Source organism: Diachasmimorpha longicaudata, chromosome 2, assembly GCF_034640455.1.
Source record: "Diachasmimorpha longicaudata isolate KC_UGA_2023 chromosome 2, iyDiaLong2, whole genome shotgun sequence".
In the NCBI taxonomy this organism is placed as follows: domain Eukaryota; kingdom Metazoa; phylum Arthropoda; class Insecta; order Hymenoptera; family Braconidae; genus Diachasmimorpha; species Diachasmimorpha longicaudata.
In genome coordinates, this window is record NC_087226.1 from 10,944,026 (window position 1) to 10,959,729 (window position 15,704).

Here is a 15,704-nt window from a genome sequence, read left to right on the forward strand (position 1 = left end):
GCAGTGATTATTAATTCAAATACTTAATTACTAAGATCATTTCTTCATGAATATTTGCCACCGCTAGTGAAAGATAAATTATCATCTATCGTCTGAATATGTTTATATACTCTCGGCACCATAAAAAATCAATAATTCAATCAATTTGGAGAATCCCGTCGGCATAATCATCACTGAATACTAAAAACCACCAATAATAAATTCATAGACTGAGTAGGAAATTTAATTCCACTGAATACAGAGTCACTTCTCGGCATTAAATTCATAGTCATAAACCCAACGTGCTGGTGGCCCCTCTTACACAAGCAAAACCACCCAGAGAATGGCCAGGAAATATAGTCTCCGTAAAACTACCGGTGGAATAAAACGGAAGCTAGCGCGTGACTATAGCGCGTTCTTTCGATTCATACGACGTTCGTCAATGAAACACGGCCAGACTCGTCGTATTACCACTGTTCCCTTCAACTACCATCGTACCATACCACCATCGTGCTCGAAATTTCAATGACTCTATTATACCACTTGTCGCTGAGGGCCCACAGATACGTATTTCTTTTTTTATTACAAATAGAATTTTCTTTATTTCCCACGGTGAAAATTCAACCATTGAAAATTTACTATTATTCAGGGATAAATTAGGACAAGTTTTTTTTTTCTTTCAAAATTAGAATAATGGCACATACAAATATGCTGGACTTGACTCGTCCTCAGCATAAATTCCAAAGAACATTCCTCAAAATTAAGAAGTGATTTAAATTTTTTTTTTCAATTTTCGCGAATCTAAGACAGATGGCAGATTTTTTGCAATGACATTTATTTCCCTGTTTATCCTCAACATAAACTGGTGGTAAACATCAAGACAAAAATACTGAGACATAATTTTAACACTTCATGAAATCCAACACAAAATACCCCTCCTCTCACTGCCCTCAAATCCCCCCCCCCCCCACTAACAATGAAACAGGGTCAAATCCTGAAACTCCCATCCCAAAAGGCTCCAGTCAGAAGTCACTTAACGAAGCAAGAAGGGACTAGATCCCGAATTACCATAACTTTGACCCTACGAAGACAGGGCCAGACCCACATACATCACTCCACCTTGATTTCTCACCCAATGACCTTGTGTCTGAGCAGACTCGTCAGTCAATTTGGCATCAAAATTCCATCTCTTTTTGGTGTCTTTACACGTCAAGACGCGAATAAAATAAACTATCCACCTCGAGACCCCGCACCCCTTTGTCACATCAGATGCCTCAACCGATTTTCACCTCCCCCTCATGTCACCCACAATCACTCGCATGAAATGAAGGGGTTGAGAGGTATCACACAGAGGGAAACGCCTATAGGGATTTTTATATATAAACCCAAGTGCGTTCGTAAATTTTTTTTTTTTCCCCTCTTTGCCAGTCGCATTCCGCACACTATTCGCCTCAGGGGCCGCACCCTCTCGGTGTTCCTTACCAATATTCCTTTATTTTTTTTTATTTTTACCTCTCCCATTCTCCCTCTACAACACACGCGACCTCAGCTCCCTCGGTTATACAGAGATCCTCCGATACACCTCGAAATAACCAACCCCCGTCCCGGCCCTCACCAACCCCCACGGGTTCATCCACCATACGGAAAAGGATGGGAGAGGCATCTTGAAGCGGATCCCCGGCAACACGTGCGACCCCAGTTGCGATCGATCGTTCCTTCCTTCCTTCCTTCAACTCGCGCCTCTCCTTCGTCCTTTTCTCCAAACTTCCCTCTTTCTTCATCCCTCCTATATTACAGCCCTCTCCATCACATACACCATCTTGTCGTCAGGGGTAGATGGGAGGTAGGGAGGGACACGCGTCGATAAACTCGGAAACGACGGTGTGGCAAACGGCGACGTCATAAATCTCAGGAGGAACATTCCGGTGCACGCATTCATCCTTGTGTATATTGTGTACACATGTATGCACACATTTTAGCGAGTTTCAAAAGATATGAAGGGACAGAGGGGTGGCAGTAGGGGGGGGGGATAGGAAGGAAGGACAAGTGTTAGAAAGGTGTTGACACGTGTCCCCTCGATTGTCGCGATGTTCTCCCTCTCGCGAATTTATTTATTCTTTGTTTTCTTAGAGTTAAAGTTGTTCGTTGAAGTTGCAGTTTTGTTTTCCTTGACTGTTACCGTTATTTTTATTTCTCAAATTTATACCGAGTGATATGGATCAACCTGGCATTCGGCATTCCTCGTCACGGCTGAGATGAAAAAAGAGGGCGAAGGCGGGTTGGATAGTAGGAAGGAGAATATAAAGTCGACGACATCGAGTAACGCGATCTCTCGGTATGACATGTACATAATACAGTTCCGGGCACGCGTGTGAACTGGGTTTTTATGTACGGCCTGTTTCCCTTTCATTTTATTTATTTTTCTTCTTCCCCCCCCCCATTTTCTTCGGTGGGATACCGTAGGGACTTGGATACGATGATTTTCGTGGGTTGAATTTCTCCCATTTGATTTCAGGGAAAAATTGGTTTTGGCAGAATGGAAAAAATATCGTGATATGTGATAGCATATGAGCTAAGTTAATTTTACCTGAGGCTAACAACGTATTGTGGAATTGGAGAGAATAAAGAAAAGATTGGACGTATGAAAACTGACAGAATGACATCATTGTCAAGACAGAATTATCAAAGGACTCCATAAATCTCATGCAGACTTGAAATCTGACATAAAGAAGAGAATGAAAAATATTGAAGGGCCTCGAATAATAATGTGATAATGTAATCCCAAAAACTGAAGACCATTATTCCTGTTCCAATTAACTTTGAGGTTACAACGCACCCAAAATGCAAAAAAAAAAATATCTCTTCAACATTTACTCAACTCTGACATTATTCTCTTTCTTTGATCCCATGATTAGAGTAAGTACGACTAGTCCATATTTTTGTACAGTCGTCATCCCTTCATTTCAACTCCCTTTTACCAACTTTCCCCTCATTTTTCAGTCTCCATATTGCATACATATCCACCCTTTTACGTTTGATCAACCGAGTAATTTATTTATTCATCCCCTCTACTACCCCGAATTCACGCTGACAAACGTGAAATGAAGTTGAGGGAAGTAGAGATGAAAGTAAACTCAAGTAAAAGAGAAAATGATAATTATTAAAATAAACATTTCGCCCACTCTTTGATCGCCATTTACTATAACAAGAATTATTTGTTTATTGGTGAATAAACAGTACCTCGTGTATTTTGAAATAACGAACATCATTAATTACATTACGACAATTTATCGAATGGGCAAGGAGGGAGGGAGGGGGGGGGGCACGAAACAGAGAGAGAGATTACATTGCAGCAAGAAATATCGGCCAGGTTATTGATGTTATTGAGGTGGTCATGTGTAAAAACGAAAAAGAAGAAAAAAAAAAGGTTACAAAGAACTCATTGGGTGGGGTTAGGGTACTGTGTGTGAAATGTGTGTGACAATGAAGCACTAATGCTCCCGTGACACATTGCGTTAATCTTTCCGCAAAGGAAAAGAGGTCGAGTGCAGTTTCTCGGTTGCTGTTCGGTAACACATGCATGAGAAAAGGGGCCAGAGACCGGAGACCAGCCTCTTCAAGCCGAGTACAGGCATTGTCAGTCGAAAAAAAAAAGCGAGAATAAGAAGGGAAAGAGGTAAGAAAAGTTTTTTCGAGGAACAAAGAACGTTTCTCAACGAAATACAAGAAAAAAAGGCACCCGAAAATGACTGAAAATCGCTATTTCCATTAAATTATTCCCTTCTTGTGGAGGATTTTGAAGATGCTAATTGACTACAGATTAACTCCAAGATTATCCGGCAGCAGTTGATTAATCGAACCCCATTATCAGATCGAAATGCAATTCAATTTGATACCTATTTCCCCCAACCCCCAGTACATTAATGTAAATTAACGTGAATTCTCTCTCTGTACAATACTCATTATGAAGCATTTTGCCTAGTACGTGTGACGTACGTAGTGATGCTTGGCTGAGGTTTGCATCAAAATTTCAATAATCTCGCGGCATTAAAACGATAATGTAAAGTGCATCCAACCGCATGCAATTATTCAAACGCGTTACATTATTGTGAGGAAAATGTTGATGGAAAAGTGGTGCTCGAGGGGTTTTTTATACTTTGAATTCAAGAGAGATGTTTTACCCAATCCTTTGGTAGATTCTATCCTCACAAAATTCCGAAAAATAGTAGAGTCAAAGCAGTTGTAAAAAAAAAAATTCCGGAAGACATTGAATTCCCTGTGAGAGAAGATTATGACAATAAAAAACTAACGAATTACAGACATAATTTTCAGAATAAATTCTTCTTCGTGCACTGTACGACTGAATTTAATTCCCAGTTCAACTCAGTGTTGAATTAACCCACCCGATGAAGCCGACTGAGTAAAAAAAATGTCGGGGAATGCAGCGAAAAACGCCCCGGATTAGTCAAGGCTCTGTCATCTGCTGAGTCTATCCTCACCGATTAAACTGTACGACTTTAAAAAAAAAAAAAGGTTTATAAGATCTTCAAGTGCGGATGATACCCGTAGCGTAATGGCTCTAACGATAATTCGGGTGTAATTTAAACCGACTAGAGTGTGTATGGATCGATCCATCATCCTCAGTATCTCCATGGTGCACCTCAGTCCAGCCTGAAACTCCTCACCCCCATTGGTCCCTCGGATAATCTCTTGTTCCCTCATCGACGTACATAATTACTCAATTTCAACAATTATCTCTCATCTCATCACATTTCTCTCCATACATTCAATATTTTTTACCCTCTCAATTTTATTGTAATAAAATGACATGAAGATGATCACTCACAAGGGTAAAATAGTGGAAGTTTTCGACTCAAGAACAAATTACAATCTTCAGTGGGTTGGAGATTGAGAGGATTATGAGGACAACGATTATTTCAGTTCTGATTAAATCGTGACGAAATTACAGAGTAGAGCGACCTGATTGGACTACCAAATAAAGCTGATGGATATGAGAAATTTTGACGAAAACTTCAAGACAGTGACTTAGTAATTTCAATAATTTTATGACTTGAATTAAATTTCTTCATCTGTACTTTTATTTATATATGTAATTAACTCATGAGTGAATCATTCCCTGGAAAAATTGGAAGATCATACATAGATGAAGTCATAGCAGCCTCTCATTAATTTTACTACCTAATACAAATTAAAAATGGCAAATAACAGTGCCATATGTTGTGATCTCAAAGCATTCACCAAAGGATCGCTCTATCTTCATTCAAATCTTGATCAACCGTAACTAATTGTTACGCATCTAATTATCGAAGAGATGAATCATCTAAATACGTCAATCACCTTTTTCATAGCTCATAAAATGAAGGAAAAATGATATCGGCTTTATTGGCCCCATGAACACCTACGATATCGTTATTTAGATCTTAAATTGTCATTCATTATTAAGAATAGAATTATATGAGAGGTGAGTCCCTCAATCGAAATATTTCCAGCAGAAGAAGTGGTTTTAGTTTAGTTTATCTCAACTTGATTCGATAATTACCAAACCGAGTGGCTCGTAAATATTCACTTCTTAATAAATTTTCTATTCCCGCTATAAAATCCAATGTTTTTCACAAAAATCTTCAGTCCCCCATTTCAAAAACTTGCCAAAAAGCCAGCAACTTCGTCAAAAGTTAGCAATGGCCGTAGGTGTATTTTCCCCAGTGAAAAATCACGCGACTGGGCCTCTCGTACCCTCCACACATATCCATGAAATAAGTCTCGAGGCGTGAGGAACGTAACTGCATCCCAGTGTGAGTCAAGGGAATACCAACTAGTCAGAGTGAAACTGGAATCCAGGAGTAGTGAAAAAAACTTTTATAAAAAATAAAAGAACAAGTCTGAACGAATGGAAGTAACAGAGACGAAGCCAGTAACAGACCGAACGCGTTAAAGTATATGCGAGAATAAGACGGAGACTGTAGATGGAAAGGTAGACGTAGGAAAGATGCGCCAAGAAGTCGTAGATGTACGGCCCTTCGTCTGTAAAGCCCCGAGAGGATGGCAAAGTTTGGAAAAGCCCGGGGGGTGGGGGGGGGGGAGAGAGGGTGAGAATGTATAGTGCCAGACCTAGAATTTTCAAGGGACCTGAAAAGTTGATAGAAGAAGAAGAAGGAAGATGCCTGTGGCCACCAATTGGGCCCGGGGGGAGAACACACCCCTCAAAAAGAGTGAAACAAAATAACAAAGAAAAGAAACAGCAAAAGAGCATCGCCAAACGGAGCAGAGGAGTCAAAAGAAAAAAAAAAAAATCAAAAAATGTTAAGCGCAGAATAAGGATAATGATAAAATTATGCAGATCACGGGAAGTGACGTATTAAAATGGCAATTTTCGGATCAAGAATTTTTGGTACTATCATGTGGGCCCAGAAAGAGAACTTACGAATTAACCAAAATACCAAGGAAGAATCACAAATTAAACCAAGTAAAAGACAATCAAATTTAAAAAATGTTGAACACAGGAAGAAGAAAAATAATAATAAAATCATGTAAAAAATTTAATGTTTGTGTAGTACCTAGCGAGTGTAGATATTCAGTACGGGAATGCCATGGATAGAAAACAAAACTCTAAAAATAAATGAAATACAGCTAAACCGAGGACGAAGAAGTAGGAGAGACAAGAAGGGAAGAGGGCGTTGGTGGAGAGTTGAGAGGGACACGAGGCCCCCCGAGACACTCGGCAGGACCCACCGATGTACACCGAGCTCATGGGGCCCTTGGCCCCTCACTCCCTCCAATATCCCCACTCATAATTTTCCTCTGTCACGATTCCCGTACAACTCAGTTCTATTCTGTACCGAATCGTCTTCTTTGTTCTGTTCACGATTTCGTTCATTTCCTGGTGCCCATTAAGCCCCATTTCACCCAACTCTCTCAAAGTCCCCTTAATTCCCATCAACTTCATTTCAAATCGCAAAATACTAATCGTCGAGACATTGAGGCCCAGAGCGTGACAGATTCAATGGAGCAACGATACCACCAAGAATTACTTCGACAAAAAGAAATGAAAATACCAAAGAAAAAAAAAAATCACGTCCTCATTCTCTAAGAGAATAAATGAGAGAGAGGTACACATAAACATTGAGAGACAAAACATGGAGCAAAAAAAAAATATATCCATCGTCATTCCCACATATTACTGCACGCGTGACTCCTAAGGAATACACGAACATAATATATATATATATAAAAAAAGGATAAAAATAATAAAACGATGAAAAAAAGGAATCGTGATTATACCTTGGCTTTTATTTGGATTCAAATGCATTGTCGGGGCGAGAATGAAAGGGAAAGAAAGAAAAGGCGACGAGATGAGGAGGTCTTCGGGATGTTGTGTGGGCCAATGATAGAGCAGCGAGTGCAAGAGGGATAGAATGAAAAATCGTGGTTGAGATCTGAAGAGAAAGGGAACTGAGAAACTGAGAAGAGGATCTTTCGTTGTTATGTGGTGTGCTGAGGTGAGTGCACATTGGAGGTTGAAGAAGGACGGATATTTATCCTGGTAAACAGTGGTATGGGTACGAGACTGTAGGATAGCCCTCTCTCTAGAGTTCCTTCGTCTGTAGGCTCGTGGGACTGCTCTGTTCCTCGGGCTTGGCGTCTACTTCGAGACCCTGCCAACAATCTCCAACGCTCACTTCTTCTGTTTTTTAATGCACAAATATATATATATGTGTGTGTGTATGTGTGTCTCTGGTCGTCACGGACGAATGAATCTAGGACTATGGGATGTACTGTATTACCGGTCTCTGGAATAGCCGGGAGTTGTTTGAAAGAGCTGATGAGATAGTTTATAGAAAAATGTTGGCGATTTTTTTGTAGATCAGGGCAAAATTTGTGCTAATAATTGCGCCTGGTGTTAATGTCAAATTTTACGGAGTAACAAATAGCTACTATCAGGGGAGAGATAATGAATTGCATGAAGAAGAAAATAAATTGGAAATATTGAACATAACTTCTCAAACTAACATTTTTAATCAATTTGAAAAATTTTCGTGACGACATTCCTTGGAATTGCAATGAAACTTTTACGGAATAGCAATTAGCAGGTATATTAATGAGTTAAACAGAAATTTTTGAAGAGCGCACTTGATTGAATATTAAATAGTAGACTATCGTGTCAGAATATTAAAATGAGCTCAAGGTTTTTGTCAAATTTTTTAAATTGTCTTGGTTTAAGAAAATATTTCCACAATTCACTCAATTATTTTTCAGCTTATGCTGAAATAATTGAATAATTAGCGATACCAATTACCAATTTCAAAATATTCAACAATCTCTAAAACTCATTTCTTGTGTTTTTAATGTTGAAATGTGTGGGTATACATGTGTCTCCGGTTGTCATGGACGAGCAAATCTAGGACTATGGGATGTGCTGTATTACCAGTCCTGGGTTAGCTTTAGTTTCTTGGGAGAGCTGAGACACCGGTTTCCTTACCCGTTGCGTCATGGTTACACATGATGTTTTCTCAGTCAGCGGGGTTATTTTCAACAGGAAATTACGGAGGGAAATGAAATGGAGTTGAAAAATTAAATTGTTGGATAATAATTCAACTGGAAGAATAGTTTTAGAGAGAATAATGCATTTATCTAGCAATATTGTTTCTCTTTCTTTACTATTATTCACAAAAAAAATAAGATTGAAAAATTATTTGATATCGTTGCTGGAATAAATCGTTACGAAATAATTGAAGGAAAATTATTGCCTCATGTTATCACCCTTTCGTTTGTATAATGAAAAACACCTCAATTCGATGGATTATCGTGTCAACGAGTCTCGATTTATTGAACGAGATGAATGATTAGAGAAAAAGAAGGTATAGGAGTAAAAGGGTCCGGTGAGGGAAAACCGGTCACCAGGCTACACCCTTGAGCAAATACTCAGGGGATAATCGTACTGGATCTCCTGTTATTTCAGCTACCCGTATAATCCCTACCCTGCAAAATCACAGGAAGGAAGGGGAGATGATCGTAAAAAATAGAAATTAAGAGGAGAGATGTTTTTTAGCCCCTAGCTCGATTTCATGTGAACGCAATCAGGTTTTTAGTCGTGACGTATTTTTTTTTTTTACAATTTTTCCTTTGTCTTATTTGTTTGGAATGAAAATAAAAATCAAAAATGAAAAAATACAACTATTCTCGAAAGTCTTTTAAATGAATTCTTGTTTCTGTTGATTAAAAAATAATTTTAGGGGTCCATTTGGGCAAATGAACATTGTCGGTAATTGTTGTTAAGCGGAAAATTGAAATGTTGATGTGTTGCAGATTAGTGTTTCTTATTTAAACTGACATATTCCTTCAGATAGTTGTACGTTTGTACTGCAACCGATAATGACGGTCACAGTCGGGCGAGCGTATCCGGCACCCAATCACATTAAACTATAGACCCGACACACTCAGTGTAATTAATAAACATTTCCTCGGTATACACGCACCCGTGCCCACTACTATGATACGTGATACAAGAAACCGCAAAGGGTAGCTACGATGAATTGTAAATTGCGAGTGAAAACAAAATATCCAGCTATTCCGAGCACTCCAAAATTCATCAGCATTTGCAAATTGAAAATGACATGGTGAAAAATTGAGGAAAAAATTTCAATGTATATTTTAGTATCGTTCAAACGTGAAACTGAAATTTATTACAATTGACTGGATACCAGACTAATTGCGTTACACACGAATGATATTTAATTAACTGAAAAAAATCAGGAAATGAGTCACGTCGCTTTATATTTACAAAATTCAGTGTCTCGAATGGTTTCATTGAAAAAATATTCTCTAATAGAAAATCGAAGGACATAATTTAAAAATTTCTTCCAAAGAAAATTATTTAATGAACACCCAATTGCCAGAAATTTCGAGCTATAGGAATTCATCAATATTTTGAAGTAGATAATGGTGCAGTGAACAATAGAGGGAAAAGTTACGATTGACTGAATGCTTGGCTGATTGAATTACGAAGGAATGTGGATATATGATATAACGTTATTTTTTTTAATTCAATAAAAAAAATCAACGAACCGTACGAACCTCTTCACAGTCACAAAATTGAATTCCGAAGAGTGATACTTCAACATTTCATTAAAAAGTCTTTTTGTAATTAAAATACGAGGGGTAACCATCGCAGAATATATTTCCCGGCATATTTGTTTCCCTTCCTCTCATTAACTAACTCTTCCGCAAAATAATGAATAAATATTTTCAACAACGATAGCAAATATTGAAGAATATAATATCAAATTATTTACTCTCATAAAATTACTGTTCTCTATCATTTCCTATTCACATATATCCACTGAAAAAATTCCCTCGGACTTAAAAACAAAATTAAAAGCAGTCCCTTCTATCCAACTTAACGAAAGCCTTCGTCCAGAGTAAGTTTTGCGTGAAAATATTTTTAAAGGCATTTTTGTCTCTTCGTTGAAAAATTAAAGATAAAAACGAGATCGTTGGAAGCGATTAGTGAGGGCACAGACGGACTTGGCTTATCCCCGAACATTTTTTTTTTCCCTCTCCCACATAATTTTTTTCCTTCTTTTTCTGCATTCTGTTAGTCATCGGAGGGTCGAAGAGGGGGCGTTTGAGGAGGCAAAGGGTTCTCTCTTAAATGCCGGGAGCCACGAAAGCAAACCGTATTTCAGTTGAGCTGTGCCGAGAGATGGCCCGAGGCGCCGCCATTCTACTCAATGGCGTTTCCCGTGGGCAATTTGCGATCAGGTTTGAATCGAACCGTCGGATAAACGCTCGATTAATAATCGCCTCCTCTCGTCGAAGGTCGATTCAATGGAGGAAAGATATAGAGCCAGACGCAAGCGCACGCGATCAAGACGAGAGGGTGAGAGAAATTAATCGAATTCCAAAGGCGAGAGAATTTTTTATTCTCATTATCCTATTTTAATTTGCCCCCCCCCCCTCTTCAATCTTAGGTGTTTGAAAAACTGACTAAAAAGTTTATTAGGTTTGGGGGATGCATTTGTAATGAGATTAACTGTAAAAAGCCAAGTTAACAATTTCAAGAGTTGAGAAAAATTAAAGAATAATTGTGAAAAACTGCTGGTTTTAACGAGAATTTTTACGGTCAGAGGCTGACGGAAACTACACGAATTTAGTTTTTGTGGCCAGGTTGACCCTGATGGGTTGCCTTATCTGATGCCACAAAATAGAGAAGGCAGTACATTACGAAGAATATTTCCTTCTACTTCTTACATAAAAAAAGGAATAAAATTTTTCAAAATTTGAAAATTCATAGTTTCAAGTCATCGATACAATTTTAAGAAAATTATTACCCATTGTTTTCCCTTTCAGTTAGAGTCACTGATTCTTCAATTCACTTGCATTAAACATTAAATATGTACATTGGTGTAATGCAATGTCTCTAAATGTCAGTTGATCAATGCGACAAATGAGAACAGAAGCAAACGTAAAATAGAGAATGAGAAAAGTAATATATTACGTACAAGCCCAAACAGAAGCAATGATACGCCCCGAAGAGGAATTACACGCGAATCATCGATTTACCCCTTGGAGTAATCAAGATAGTAAGAGTAATCGTGAAGTATGAATGAAGGTGGGGAATAAAATGACGATTCGATTTGAAATACAGCGTTACAAGTTACCGGTTTGCTGTAAAAGGTAAAAGAAGTTGGGGACAGGGGAGCACTTTCCATGTTGGGTACGACTGGTGCGGTGCAGGCCAAGACGCTACGCAAGGGGATAGGAAAGATTCAAGTTTGTGGTGAGTGAAAGAGAGAGAGAGAGATTTCAATAGAACACCCTCTCAACGTCAGGCACAGGGCCATGTCTGCTCGACCAAAATGTGTCATCCTCTCCCTCTTTCTCCCAGCGTCGAAAAAAAAAAGAATTTCACTCCTAAACTTTCCTTTTTTTAAAACATTTCTCCTTCTTTTTGTCCTTCTATTGACGCATTTCTTATTCACATGTCGTACAAACTTGTTTTGCAAATAAAATAAATGGTAGTGAAGGAGAAATGGGAGTGAATTTTTCGGATGAATTTTTAGATACTCTGTGGTGGGCATATTAATTTCAAAAGTGAAGTGATGAAAGCAGACGAGTTGAAAACAGATTTGAAGATTATTTTGTGAATGTTTCTAAAAGGATTGGACCTGGGCGACATTCACTCGTGGATTTATTTGTCAGGAAATTTTATAAGATCTTGAATTAATGTCTTTGATATGGTCTAAGTTATTTTGGTAAAATATGTGTATGCAGAAATACTGGCTTACATGAAAATATTTAAAAACATTTTCTATGGAAAATTTCAAGACCTCTAAAGATATCTTTCGGAATTTTTCTTTGAATTTACCCGCTGCAGAGATATTCACCAACTAATCCACTCAAATTCTCCATCTCTCCACATTTCATTCTCTTCTATTCGCTAAATCCCAAAGGAATTCAATGAATTGCAAAACAGGTCCTTGGGAATTTCTCTCTAACCCAAGTACATTTCGGGATAGGTGGAAAATAATTGATATAAAATTCTTCCCGTCTGGAGAATAAATTCTGAGAGTATGTAAAAAATATTTCACAATAGGTCCTTTGAATTTTCTCAAACTCAAACACATACTGAGATAAGTACAAAATAACTACTATGAAATTTCTCATCATCGGTGAATCAATGACTGTCCAAGTCCATTAAAAACTGACTGAAATAATTGATTTTACCCAAAAAAAATTTCAAGACCTGTGCAAAACTTCTTTTGACCAATTTCCAAAGGGCTCAACGAATTCGAAACCAAATTTCTTACTCCAGAGGAGATTATATAATTATTTGGAGAAATATCTAGAGGTAGTAGATGCACACAAAGAAACAAAGAAAAACATAACCTCTAAAAATATCTCACGATATTTTCTTTTGGACGGAATAACTCCGAAGTATATTCACCAACTAATCTACTCGCATTCTCTACCTCAAAGTCTCCACATACGACACATCTCCATTAAAAAAAAATCAAGCCCAACTCCTAGCCCCCAAGAATCATCTCTCAACGACCTATCGTCCTCTCACGACGAGAGGAATCTCAAGAAACCCAGCCTCTAAAAATCCTTGAGGAAACATCTACCCTATGGAAATGTCGACCTTCACTTTAAAAAAATTCATCATTCCAGATGAAAATTAGGATTCCTCTGATTTCGAGAGGCCGCCGGTGCGTCCCCAATGAAATACTTCAAGCATTCTGTCATGCTGGACCAGGTAGAAATAATCTCATCATCTCTGGCCCCATAAATCGCCCTCCCCAACTGATAAAAATCCCCCTCCACACCCTTAAAAAATTGATTTAACCATTCTCAATATTTACCTTATTCTTTTGGCCTCCAGCGCTTTTCCTCCGTGAAATCGTGCTCTCCTTGTCTCTCCTTCAGACGCGCAGAATCATCTCGCGCGGCCCCGTTGCCTTCGATCCTTTACACACTTGAAAAGGTAACAACCCCTTATCCACGGAGCTGATTAAGCACTTTTACCATAGGATATTTCGCTGTGGCCGATAACACGCGACCCTTACACTACAGCTCCACCGGTACTTCTCACTCACACACTATTCACTTTATTTACGATTATTTTTATTTTCCCAGCACACTCCTAAATTCTAAGAAATAGTCATCAACTTTGCCACTAACTCTCCTTTTCTCCCACCTTCAATTTCGTTTCTTACGAATAATTACGTCAGAGGGCCTCTGGTGCGTCTACCGTGACCCCAAACACTCGAGTCTGGTGTGAGTCAACAGCCAGACGGTAGAAAAAAAAAATATATATATTCCAAACAATCCCCTTGTCCTTTCTACCTTAAAATAACGATTATCTCGTTATTTTTCCCCACAATCCACCGATTCTAAGAAAAAAATCACAATAATACACTTCACTTCACAAAACAATGGACAAAACTGCTACCAATCTCCCCAGCAACTATTTACGTCCAATCTCTTGTATAAAAAATGATCCGAGATATGTATACACGAAAATCACTCCATTCTCTTTGATTTTTTTTTCCCAAATTTTTCTCAATTCCAATTTTCAATGGTGAGGACCTCGTGGTCTCCCTATCTCTCTTCTTCCTGTTTCGATGCACCGGTTGTCTCTACGATAAAAAGTCGATCCCACCCCTAAGATCGAAGATATTCGAGATAATCGAGGCTGTATGCCGTCACTCGCGGATAAGAGCGCACCAATGGAACCACATGAGCTCCCGAAAAAAAAGTCACGAGAGAGGTTATACTCGGACGCGATGACGAGACACACTGAGTCCTTCTTGAATACTATTATTATTGACAGCTATCATGACTCGAATGACGCCAAGGCTTTACCCAAAATATTAATTTCCAATATTTTCAATTTACAAACCCCACTTTGAGATGAAAATTCTCAAAAAAAAAATGTCTGTTTTACCGAGAATTCACAGCACTCGAGTCTGTCCCGTTGGTTATTGCCAAAGGAGGGGAGTGAAAAAGGCCGAATGTAGGAGAATGAAACAAATGTAGAGGCCGTGCCCTTTTCACGAGACAAATAAAATATTGAACTCGGGATATTTCAAACAAACCGGCACTTTTTTTTCTGATATTGCCAATCCCCACTATTCCTTACAGCTGCATGCCTCTTGATTTGCTCAGAAAATTAATAAAATTCCCCTCAACGCAATTTATATTAGCACTAATGATTGATTAATTAATTGTTATCGACAATCAACAAATAAAAACACGTATGAACACGTCTCACAGTCACACACTCGCGTTCACTGTCCTCCAGTAGTGAATCGAATCTACCGGCGGCGCGCATTCCCGTGCTGAACGGCGCTAAAATGGCGATCGAAGTGACAGCTAGCCTCACACGGTAGCCGACAAGATATTTATTCAACACGTATAACCTCTGCAGACAGTGTAAACTCCGTACAACAGCGTCAATAATTCCTCTGTTTATTAAATATTATTGACCAATCGATTGGGACCCCCCCCCCGTAACGCGTAAACACTTATATTTTCAGTCGCCCAATGTTGCCAATGGGCTCGCGTCTCAGACAACACACACCCTCGACGCTCGATGGCAGTTTTATTATTTCTCGACCCCCCCGTTATAAACCCCGTCGCGCCACCGTAACTATCCGTATTTCGTACTTGCCCGGACCACTCACGGGACTCAACTGGGGCTCCGCTTACCCGTAAGCCCTGGTCTGCCCCCTCTCTCGCGCCCCACCACTGACTCCATCTACTGGAGGGGGTACTGCCGGTCGTGAGGACATTGGGCACGAACCGTGTAGCAACCGTTTTGGATATTTACGCCTTTAGAAGATGCTCTTCCACCAGCATACAATGCCCAATCCTTACTGCTTCAAACTGAATAAAACAAATATTATGTTGAGTCAATAAATTGTGACGAGCCACCATATGTAATTAATGAATTGATTTTCTTAATGTTTTCCAATAGGTGAGAATATTTTTTTCCTTGTGTCCAGTAAAAAAAGGATTTATGTTAGCCAATAACGGCGGACTTTTCCCGACATAAGTGCATTTGTGAAATAAAATGCAATGTCCTGATGAAGTAAATCGGAAAAGCAGAAAATTTAGAAGGAACTCCCGATTCCATCATGGCCGCAAATTTGTGTGCTACAGTTAATATTTTTCACAAACGTTTTGTGTACTGGAGAAGATAGCGG

At 38.9% G+C, this 15,704-nt stretch overlaps 1 protein-coding gene across 1 annotated transcript in view; it reads right to left on the reverse strand.

Annotated features, from left to right (window-relative positions):
- LOC135172819 (plexin-A4) overlaps nucleotides 1–15,196 on the reverse strand; it is a 150,334-nt gene extending 135,138 nt beyond the window's left edge. The window contains exon 1 of the mRNA XM_064139212.1: nucleotides 13,359–15,196. The gene's annotated coding sequence lies outside the window, so the exon portion shown is untranslated. The remainder of the gene's footprint in view (nucleotides 1–13,358) is intronic.
- Between the last annotated feature and the right edge of the window lie 508 nt (nucleotides 15,197–15,704).